This window comes from Peromyscus californicus, unplaced genomic scaffold, assembly GCF_007827085.1.
Source record: "Peromyscus californicus insignis strain IS unplaced genomic scaffold, ASM782708v3 Scaffold_24__1_contigs__length_46423439, whole genome shotgun sequence".
Lineage (NCBI taxonomy): Eukaryota > Metazoa > Chordata > Mammalia > Rodentia > Cricetidae > Peromyscus > Peromyscus californicus.
In genome coordinates, this window is record NW_026294535.1 from 36,975,525 (window position 1) to 36,986,381 (window position 10,857).

Here is a 10,857-nt window from a genome sequence, read left to right on the forward strand (position 1 = left end):
CATTTATATTCTCATCCTTAGCCTTCTCTGCTGGCCTCCATTATTGGTATACCCCCCCCCACACACACACACACATTTTCACTCTGAAATTCACCCCTCAGATATCCATCACCTACACGCTTATGACCACTATTCTGTTAACACCTCAGCAAGAGATGGGGCTTGGGGAGCATCTCCCCATCTGTGCCTACATTTGGCCGGATTCATCTTGGGCAGGCAAACACAAATGTTGTGAGTTCATGAGTTCCGCAACCGTGTCAATATTTTGGAGCGGTTTCTTCCGAGACTGTAATAGTCCACCTCGCACGGATGAGCCTTAAGACATAAGGTAAATGTGGGGTGATATTCTGAACAAATAAAATTTGCCTGAAAATCAGAGGACAGAACAAGCCACTAGATTAAACATAGAGGCCAGCCAGTGGTGGCATACACCTTTAATCCTAGAAGTCCAGAGGCAGAGACAGAGATCTGTCTGGATCTCCGTGAGTTCAAGGCCACGCAGGGCTGCACAAGATTAATCCAGTCTAAAAGAGAAACAGCCAGGCAGTGGTGGCACACACCTTTGCTCCCAGCACTAGGAAGATTGAGACAGGAAGTGATATGGCTGGGCAGAGTAGGCAGAAGGAGACAGGAACTCATGCTTTTTCAGGCTGAGGAGTTGGTGAGGGAAGAGGTGAGGTGGCTGTGGCTTGCCCTGCTCCTCTGATCTCTCAGTTTTCACCCCGATACCTGGCTCCGGGTTTTTATTAAGACCAAATAGGATTCATGCAACAACAGGTAAACAGTTCGAAACAGCTTCAGGAAGTCCCTGAAACTGAAATATTCATTAGGCCCTTTCTTCACAAGAGTAAATACTCTGAGCAGCCTAGAGTCACTCTGGTAAACCAGTCTGCAAAGACGGCTCCGAGACCAGACCAGACAGCTGCCTGAAAGAGCTAAGCTGCCTGGAAGAGGTTTAGACCAACTGAGTCCCTTGGAAGGGGCACTCTCCAGCCTGGTGAGCTGCCTATGAGCTGTGCAGTGTGCTCCAGGTTCCCAGATTTTGTGAGCTCTCACTCATGTTAGTGATGCAGTTGGCTTTGAGTCATTTCTGCTCCTAATTAACCCCTCACCCATACTCCTGTAAATAACCTCTCCCCCATCCCCATCCCCCCCCCCCCCCCCCCCCGCAAAAAAAAAAAAAAACTCATTGGTTCACTAAGTTGGACTTTGTTGGTTCACCAAGTTGGACTTTGGTGGTATCTGGACCTTAGACTGCCATGGTGCTGTGGGCTCCCTATCTGGGGTGAGGAAAATTGTGTGTTGTGTCTCCTCAAGCAAAGTCTTGTCACACAACAGTCAAGTTCAGAAGTTTGCATTTTGTAGGACTCCTCCTCACCTGGCTCTTCCATTCTTTCTACCGGCTCTTCCGAGATGTTCCCTACTGGAGGAGAAAATGCCCTAATGGAGGAAAAATACTTGGCATACTGTGCTTCTAGATAAGAAGCTTGGCATACCATGTTCCAGAAGTCAGAGCACTGAATTCTGAAGTAGCCTGAGTAGCCAGTCACTGGCCTGTGGAAAAAATTGACACTCTCCACGTCTTCTTTAATGTCTCCACATCCCTTTTTTCCACATAGAGACCCTGGTGGTATGAGTGCTCACTATCCAATCCGAGGTAATGCGCTAACCAATCATAATTGATTGGCTTCCACTATAGAAGTGGTTGCTCACGAGCAATACAGCAGATGCTGTTCCCTGAAACCGTCTCTGGAGTGGGTCATCTCCACGAGCTTTACTGACCTTTCCTGGGGCATTGCTGTCTTGGCCAGGGATGCCCCGGTAACCACCACATCCTAAGCTTCATAGTAGCAGAAAGGAAGGTTGAGAAAGAGAAGGTTCTGAAGGTAGAAAACATAATTTTGCAATTCCTGACGTAACAACTGATTCAAGCAAAGCTTACCAAGGGATACTTGAAAAGTCTTTTAAAGAATCAATGATCTCGGGCTGGAGAGATGGCTCAGAGATTAAAAGCACTGGCTGTTCTTCCAGAGGTCCTGAGTTCAATTCCCAGCAATCACATGGTGGCTCACAGCCATCTGTAATGGGAACACGTGCCCTCTTATAACATGCAGCCATAAAAAGTGGCAACAGGCCTGGAGAGATGGCTCAACCACTAAGGGCACTGGCTGCTCCTGCAGAGGACCCAGGTTCGGTTCCTGGCACCCACATGGTGGCTTTATAACTGTAACTCCAGTTTCAGAGGATCTGATGTCTCTTATGACCCCTGGAAGTACCAGGTAACATGTGGTGCACATGCTCACATGCAGGCAAAAATTCTCATATACATAAATTTTTTTTAAAAAAATCTCAATTTTGAGGGCTGGAGAGATGGCTCAGAGGTTAAGAGCACTGGCTGCTCTTCCAGAGGTCCTGAGTTCAATTCCCAGCATCCATATGGTGGCTCACAACCATCTGTAATGAGATCTGGTGCCCTCTTCTGGCCTGCAGGCATACATGCAGGCAGAACACTGTATACATAATAAATAAATCTTAAAAAAAAAAAAAAAAAGAGTGACTCCCAGATCACCCGTGGGCAGTCCACGGAGATGAGACTCAAGAGAAGTGAGCTGGATCCAGAATTTGCTGGTCGGAGGCTATGAGATCAGTAAGTAGCTACTAAACATTTGTTCTTTTTTAAAGCTTAACCATTCTCTTTGGAAAACGTGGTGACTAATCTATAAACCATGCCCTGATGTCATCGTCCCCTTAAAATCTATCCCAGGAAATGCTTATTAAATCAACCAATTCATCTGAATCAAGAAACAAAATCTCATATTGTTTAAAACACACCAATTTGCCGGGCGGTGGTGGCGCACGCCTTTAATCCCAGCACTCGGGAGGCAGAGCCAGGCGGATCTCTGTGAGTTCGAGGCCAGCCTGGTCTCCAAAGCGAGTTCCAGGAAAGGCGTAAAGCTACACAGAGAAACCCTGTCTCGAAAAACCAAAAAAAAAAAAAAAAAAAAAAAAAAAAAGCCACACCAATTCTTACTTAGATTTTTTTTGTGTGTTAGATAATGTCTTTCGTGGTGACATGTTAAATACGTTTGCTGCGGTATATCTGAACGGCATCAACTTAGATAACACGATCAAGGTGTCGCTAGAACCTTAAACATTTTATTGTGTTGAGTGAGGAAGGAATAAAGTTGGGTGACCCGTTTAATGAGTGCGATGAGGTAAGGATGCAATTAAGATGTAGCCATAATAATGGCGGCTTCATGGCTATGCTGAAAGCAATTCGAATTAATTTATCTTGACAAATGTTTAAAATAGTGCTCCATCTGTTTTGATGGTGAAACTGGGGTCCAAAGGGGAATGGCAGCATTAAGGCAGGAAATAAGTCAATCACAGGATCACCATAAGGATGGACAGTTATGCAGAGTAGAAGTCAAAACAGAAACATGTTAGATCGCAGTCAACAAATATGTACTCCTGTCTTGCAGTTTTACTGACCACTGCTATCGGGCTCCCTCGCTATTTCTGGGTACCTGGGGAACTGTACTTCATCTTATGTCCACTTGACTTACTTTGGCCCGTGGGAGAAGTCCTTTCAGAATAGAAGCATCAAACTGTGGAGGCTGCACTCTCCACCCCGATGGTCCTTTGCCTGGTGATTGCGGCACGATGAGGAGAGATGCTGTGGCGTCGTATGATAGGCAGTGCGAGGGTAACCTTGAAACATTAATCTACCCAGATAGTGGAGCCGTTTCTCATTCCATCTGAACCTAGCCTGTCTTTCCTGATGTAATGGTGGGTCTTACAGTAAAGATTTATTTTTGGTGAATACAGAGAGAGATGTAATAAGTGAGAGAGATGGAGAGAGAGAGAGAGAGAGAGAGAGAGAGAGAGAGAGATCTTGCCAAAAATTTCCTGTGACTTAATTAAGATGTATATACCGGCAAATAATAGAACAAAGGAGGTATGGAAAACGCTTGTGCCCTGGCCTGAGGAGCTGTGGGGATGCCAAACTACCGAGACATTACCAAAGGAGCACAAGTAGATGTGACACACACACACACTCATATATATACACATATACATACACACATATACACACACACCCCACATATATATACACAAACCATACACACACACATATACTACACACATATATACACACACACACATATACACATACACACAAACACACAAAACTTCACCACACACACACACACACACACACACACACACACACACACACACACACCCAAAGAGCTGATGTCTATGTCTCTAATGTGTTCCTTAGGATCAAGACTTGCCTATAACTGGAGATACACTAGAAGGGGGAAAAACAACACAAAATCAAAAGCAACTCATTAATTGATACTAATGTTAAGCTGTGGTGATATTTTGCTTGTGATCTAACAAATAAAGCTGGCCTGAAGATCAGAGTGCAGAGCTCAGCCACCAGTTAGCCACGGAGGCCAGGCGGTGGTGGCGCACACCTTTAATCCCAGCACTCAGGAGGCAGAAGCAGATCTCTGTGAGTTCAAGGCCAGCCTGGGCTACATAAGATTGATCCAGTCTGAAAGAGAAACAGAGCCAGGCAGTGGAGGCATACACCTTTAATCCCAGCACTAGGGAGGTGGAGACAGGAAGTGATATGGCTGGGCGGAGAGAGGAATATAAGGTGGGAGGAGACAGGCGCTTTGGTCTCTTTTGGTTGAAGAGCTGGTGAGGTGAGAGGTGGCTGTGGCTTGTTCCTTTGTCTCGCTGATCTTTCAGCATTGGCCCCGATATCTGGCTCCGGGTTTTTATTAAGACCAATTAGGGTTCATGACACATTAAGCCTTTGTCTCTAAATGTTACAACCAAAGCAATGGCCTCATTCACCTCAGTTACAATCCCATTCAGCTTACTTTAATCACGTGTTTCTTCATGCTAAAGTATTTGATGGGCTTGGTCCATATCATCACATTTCTGTTTCATTGAAAGTTTATAACATATAAGACAGTGTGGTGATTGCAAATCACTTCCTCCTTAAACACCCTGTCTAGAATCTCCTTTATTACTGAATATGCTATTATTGAAATAGCAGTAAAACGTAAATGATTGGCCCAGCTTCCATATAGAGATAGTGCTGGGCATCAATCTTTAGATGGCCATGTTGGGTTTTGTAGGAGTTGGGTGAAGATTATTTCTCTCATCTCATATAACTCATAAAAAGCAGCAGACTATGGAAAGAATTAGCAAAGATGGAGCCTATGGTCTCCATGTGAGCCCGTGCTGGCAGGTGCAATCCCCCATACCCATGCCTGCACGTGCATGCATGCATCACAGACACACTCAATTAAAAAGTGTCCATTGTATTTATGAGGAATCTGCTAATGAGTAAGTAAGTAATGAGTGTAGAGTTGGGATCGGCAGAGCCAGGAATCAAATCCAGGAGGCTGGCTGCTGAGCACCGGCTCTCTGCTCCATATTTACCTGCTCGTACATGCCCCCCAGGCACACTTGGGGTTGCAAGGAGGTCCGTACTGCAGTACAATATAAATGATTCCTAATACATCGTTTCGTTTGAGATTCATCAAACATACGTGTTTCCCTGGGACCTTTGGGTAGATTTAAATCAATTATGAAGACATCACAATATCCTGCTATCAATAAGTGATAGTTCCCATTGTGATGCAGCTGCTTACTTTCTTACAATTATTGGATCAAGTTGTAAGTAGTCTCCACTCGGGGTTTGCAGATCAGTGCATGTAGAAGAAATGATTGGTTTTTTTTCTCCCCTTTTCCATTTTGGCTCTGTTTAAGACATATTGTTGTTGACTGACCCCTTTCCTGTGATACTTGACCAGGACTTCCTATTTCAAGCAAGAATAATTCCTTTTGCGTCTCCACTGCTCTTCAGAGACACTGCCATCTTCTCGGTAAGTGGTAACCTTGTCAGCTGGGGTGCTGTGTTAGGGATGCTTTTGCAGCCAAGGAGTGTCCAGGAGTTAGTACATCTAACTCAACCTTAAGTCACAGCTACTCTTCTTCCCCTGAAATTTCCCTTTCAACTGACTTTTTGCTATTATATTAGTCACAATTTTCTAGAGCAGTGGTTCTTAACCTGTGGGTTGTGACCCCTTGGTGTTAGGGTCAGTGAATCACCCCACAAAAGACCACCACTCATGTAAGCAAGAGCAAGAGCGTTTATTTCTGGAGAGAAATTTCCTGCATGCAGGGATCAGTCACACAACAAAATGGTGACTACTCCCCGAGAGAAGCTCTGAAGCTCTTTTTAAGCCCAGCTGGGGGAATTCCAGGGACAGTTATGTCATCTCCAGCAAACATGATTGGCTAAGCAAGCAACAGTACATCAGTTTAAACTTGATTGGTTGTGGCGTCTTTGGATGTGTTGGCATGCCCAGGGATGTATCAGAGGGGGGCGGGGGGGGGGGGGGGGGGGGAGGGGGGGTTGCAGGATCTGCCCTTTTCTGATTGGCTGGTTCTAGGGCAGACTGCAGGGCTTGGGAGCGAGCTGGGAGGAGGCAGCAGTCCCAACCACGCCGGCAAATGGCAAAGTGGCAAACCAGAAGTGTAGAGCTGGAGTCCCATGCCAAAGGTTGGGCCCCCAGCTCCACGTCCACACTTACCTAGGGTACCCCACCTCACCGCGGCTTGGGGCTGGCTCTGCACTGCTTTCTCGCTGCCATTCGGGCCGCTACCAGGTGCTGTCTCAAATTGGCAAACCTCTGTCTCCAAAACTATTGACATTACAATTCATGACAGTAGCAAAATTACAGTTATGAAGTCGGAATGAAAATAATTTTACAGTTGGGGGTCACCACGACAGGAGGAACTGCATTCAATGATAGTAGCATTGGGAAAGTTGAGAACTACTGCTCTAGAGGAACAGAAATGATGGATATATATGGGATTTATTAGAATGTTATACAGGCTGTGGTCCAGCCAGTCCAACAATGGCTTTCTAGTCCAAGAATCCAGTAGTTATTCAGTCCATGAGGCTGGATGTCTCAGCTAGTCTTCAGGATGTGCTGGAATCCCAAAGAAGTGGGCTCCAATGCCAGTGAAGGAATGGACTTGCCAGTGAGTGTGAGGGCAAGCAGGCGAAGAATAAAAGCTTCGTTCTTTCATGTCCTTTATCTAGGCTGCCCCCAGAAGGTGTGACCCAGATTTGAGGTGGATCTTCCCATCTCAAAAGATCTGGATTTAAAGTGGATCTTCCCACTTCAAATAATAATTAAGAAAAAAAAAAATCCCTCACAGGTGTACCCAGCCACTTGGGTTTTAGTTAGTTGAAGATCTTGTCAAGTTGACAACCAAAAACAGCCATCACAGTTATGACGTCACTGTCCTAGTCTTTCACAGGTATGTAAGGCCCCCACGTATACTCAGTTGTTATGGGACCTCTGTATTTAACGATGTAAGCTTTCCGAGGCCATATGTAAATGCCACCCAGTAAAACCCAGCTTGTAGGACTCTAAATTTAAAACATGCTGTGTTTGCCAGTGGGAGACCAGTTTGAAAGTTTCCTCCTTTCAGATCCGGAACCTGCTGCGCAGACAGAGAGGAATCCAGATGGGTGTGACTCCTGGAACTTCTCCAAGCATCCAGTCAGCCCACGCGTGAAACAGAGGGTCAGAGAAGACATCAAAGGGTAGAAACCGAGGCTGGGGCCCACGCAAGTCCTTATTCGAGTCACTCCATCCAGATGGCACTGCCAGTTTCAGATGGCCCCTTATCTCAGAGGGGGACTTGGGAGACTTGAGGAAAGTCCTTCCAAGAGTCATGTGATAAGAACTAGGCATAGAGCTTCCTGGGTTTCTCTGTGCGAGGAAGGGGTAACGCATCACCAAAAAAAAATTAAAAGCACTGGATTGGGACATGGCAGGGCAAAGGGAAAGAAGACAGTATGGAAGGTCACAAAGCATCAGCCTGAGAGCTGGAACCTTGGGGGCATGTCACCTGTTTTCCCAACATTCTACACAGTGACGATGATGGCACCACATGGGGCCATTGGAATGGTTCGGTGAGGCTCGTGTCATGGTAGCTGGCGTGTAGTGAATGCTCCAAGTCATGATGACGACAGATATCGTTGTATCACTAGACATGCTCATGATCCCTCTGACAGTGGAGTGACATGATGAAGAATTCGGGAACCATCTGCAATATTCCCCCGCAAGAGATTAGCAGAGCCTGTGCAGAAATCGTCAACTGGAAGCATGTGAGTAGATCTTGGGCATGATGCATGCTCCCTGGTGGGGATGGGGCTGGAAGCAAGGCCTGCTTGTCTCCCATTCAACACTGTTCATTCTTTTTAAGTCTACTTACATGTCATGCTTAAAAATCAGAAGATTTTTACACTTAAAATGTAGGCTTCTCTTTCATCTAGAACACCTGGCAATATGGGGCTAGTACTCCCTCATGGCAAGAGGCTGCTTATTCTAAGAACCCTGTGCCTCCATTAAAGGCAGTCTGCCGGCTCTAGTGGGCCCCAACCTTACCATTCTGTCCTCTCTCGCTTGTTTACCTCCTGTAGGCATTCGGCTCTGAGCCCTGGCCTTCACCAAGATAGAGTATGTAGAGAGGAGGTGAAGGCTTCAGGGAAGGTTAGGGAGAAAGACCCCAGGCGGATTGTTGACCGCTCAAATGAGGAAGGACTATGATACGGGGCATACAGGAAGAGAAAACAGTTTGTGAGAAACATACCAACTTAGTTGTGGACAGCTGGGTGGGTCTGTGGAACATCTGGAAAGAGACACACAGGTAACAGGTGAGGCTGCGGGTCCGACGGAAAGCCGATGAAGAATTAAAGATAACGATTCCGGAGGCAGGTGGCAATGTGGTTGCAGGCTAGACCGCAGAGGCCGAAGATGAGAGCGAGGGCTAAGGAACACTCCTCCTTAAGGACAGCGGAAGAAAAGAGCCAGGGGACAGAGGAGGAGGAGAGGAAGACAACTCGCCGAGGAAACACACAGCAAGAGGCAAACCGGTTCCACGCGAGAAAGTGATGACTAGCACAGCCACATCCAGGCTCGTGTTTAGCCCATCAGGAAATAATCTTAATCATGTCTAGTGCTGTGTTCTCGTCCCAGTCCGACCACGAGCTCATCGAGGATCCGGATGCAATTCCAGTCTTCAGGTGCCAAACTCACAATTGAAGGAGCCAGATCAGAGATCCACAAAGCCCTAAACCGTAACATTGTTCTTGTCATATCCTGCTTTATTATAGCTACACAAAGGTGTGTGTGTGTGTGTGTGTGTGTGTGTGTGTGTGTGTGTGTGTGTGTGCGTGTGCGTGTGTTGCCTCTGTAGCATCTTCATACTGAATGGTGACAAAGCCAGGCATTGCCAGGTATCTCTCCCTTTCCATAGGAATCATACAACTTACTCTAGGAAAGAAAGGATTTCTCAAAAGGCCCTGGTGATGATGACTTTCCCTACTTCCTTTTTCTTTCTTCCTTTTTTCCGGATAGGGTCTCATTGTGTAGCCCTAGCTAGCCTGAAACTCCCTATGTAGGTCAGGCTATCTTCAAACTCACAGAGATTCACTTGCCTCTGCCTCTTGGGCACTAGAATTGAAGGTAAATATGGCTACCCCTTGCTAAACTTTCCTGTCTCAAATGTGGTCATGACATTGTTCAATCTGAGGTTGTTTCCAAAGAGAAAGTCTTAGGGTTATGTATGAGAACAATGGTTCCTGAAGGAACTGGCAACTTGAGTTCTTGTGTGCCTTAGTTAGGATTTACTATTGCTGTGAAGAGACACCATGATCATGGTGATTCTTAATTAATTGGGATTGCTCACTTACAGTTCAGAGGTTCAGACCATCATGGTGGGAAGCATGACATCATGCAGGCAGACATGGTGCTGGAGAAATAGCCCAGTGCCCACATCTTTCAGGCAACAGGAAGTCACTCACTGTCATACTAAATGAAGCTTGAGAAAAAAATCTCAAAGCCCACCCCCACAGTGATACACTTCTTCCAACAAGGCCACACCTCCTTAATAGTGCCACTCCCTTTGGGGGCCATTTTCTTTCAGATCACCACAGTGTGTTTCTTAGACCAGAGATCCCTACTCTGCTTTTTTTTTTTTCATCTTTCTTTCTTTTTGTTTCAAAGGCAGGGTCTCATTATACAGCTTTGACTGGCCTGGAACTCTCTGTATAGACCAGGCTGGCCCTGACCTCAGAGAGATCCACTATCATCTGCCTCTCAGGTGCTGGGATTAAAGGCGTGCACCCTCGCACCCAGCCCTTGATCTGGTTTCCAATGCCTCATTTTATTAACAGCAGTATCTGTTTCTTGTGGTAAAACCTTTCTTCTATACCGTAAATATTCAGGAATTGTGCACCGAAATGAATATATGTGTCAAGCCATTTCCTGTTTGCGCTTATTAACTGGAAAAAGAATGCATGTGTCCACATAATGAGATGAGGAGGGTGTATTTTAAAAAGTGGAATTGCAGAATATCTCTGAGAAAGCGAGGGAAATAGTGTAGAAAAAAATTATGCGGAAAATGAAAGATTCTTTTTTTTTTGAGACAAGGTTTCTCTGTGTAGCTTTGTGCCTGTCCTGGATTCACTCTGTAGAACAGGCTGGTCTCGAACTCACAGAGATCCTCCTGGCTGTGCCTCCTGAGTGCTGGGATTAAAGGCGTGGGCCACCACCGCCTGGCGAAGGATTCTGGAATAAAGGACATGAACTGTTACGCAAGTTGTAGGACCGCCAAGATCAAGGAAGAAGAGCCGATGGCATTGTGGTTGCCAGCGTGTGGATGAACAGTGTCCCAGTAATCATCACAAACACTCTTCATCAGCAGGTTACTGTTTGTTGTGTCACGTGAATGGGGACTGTGCCTCAC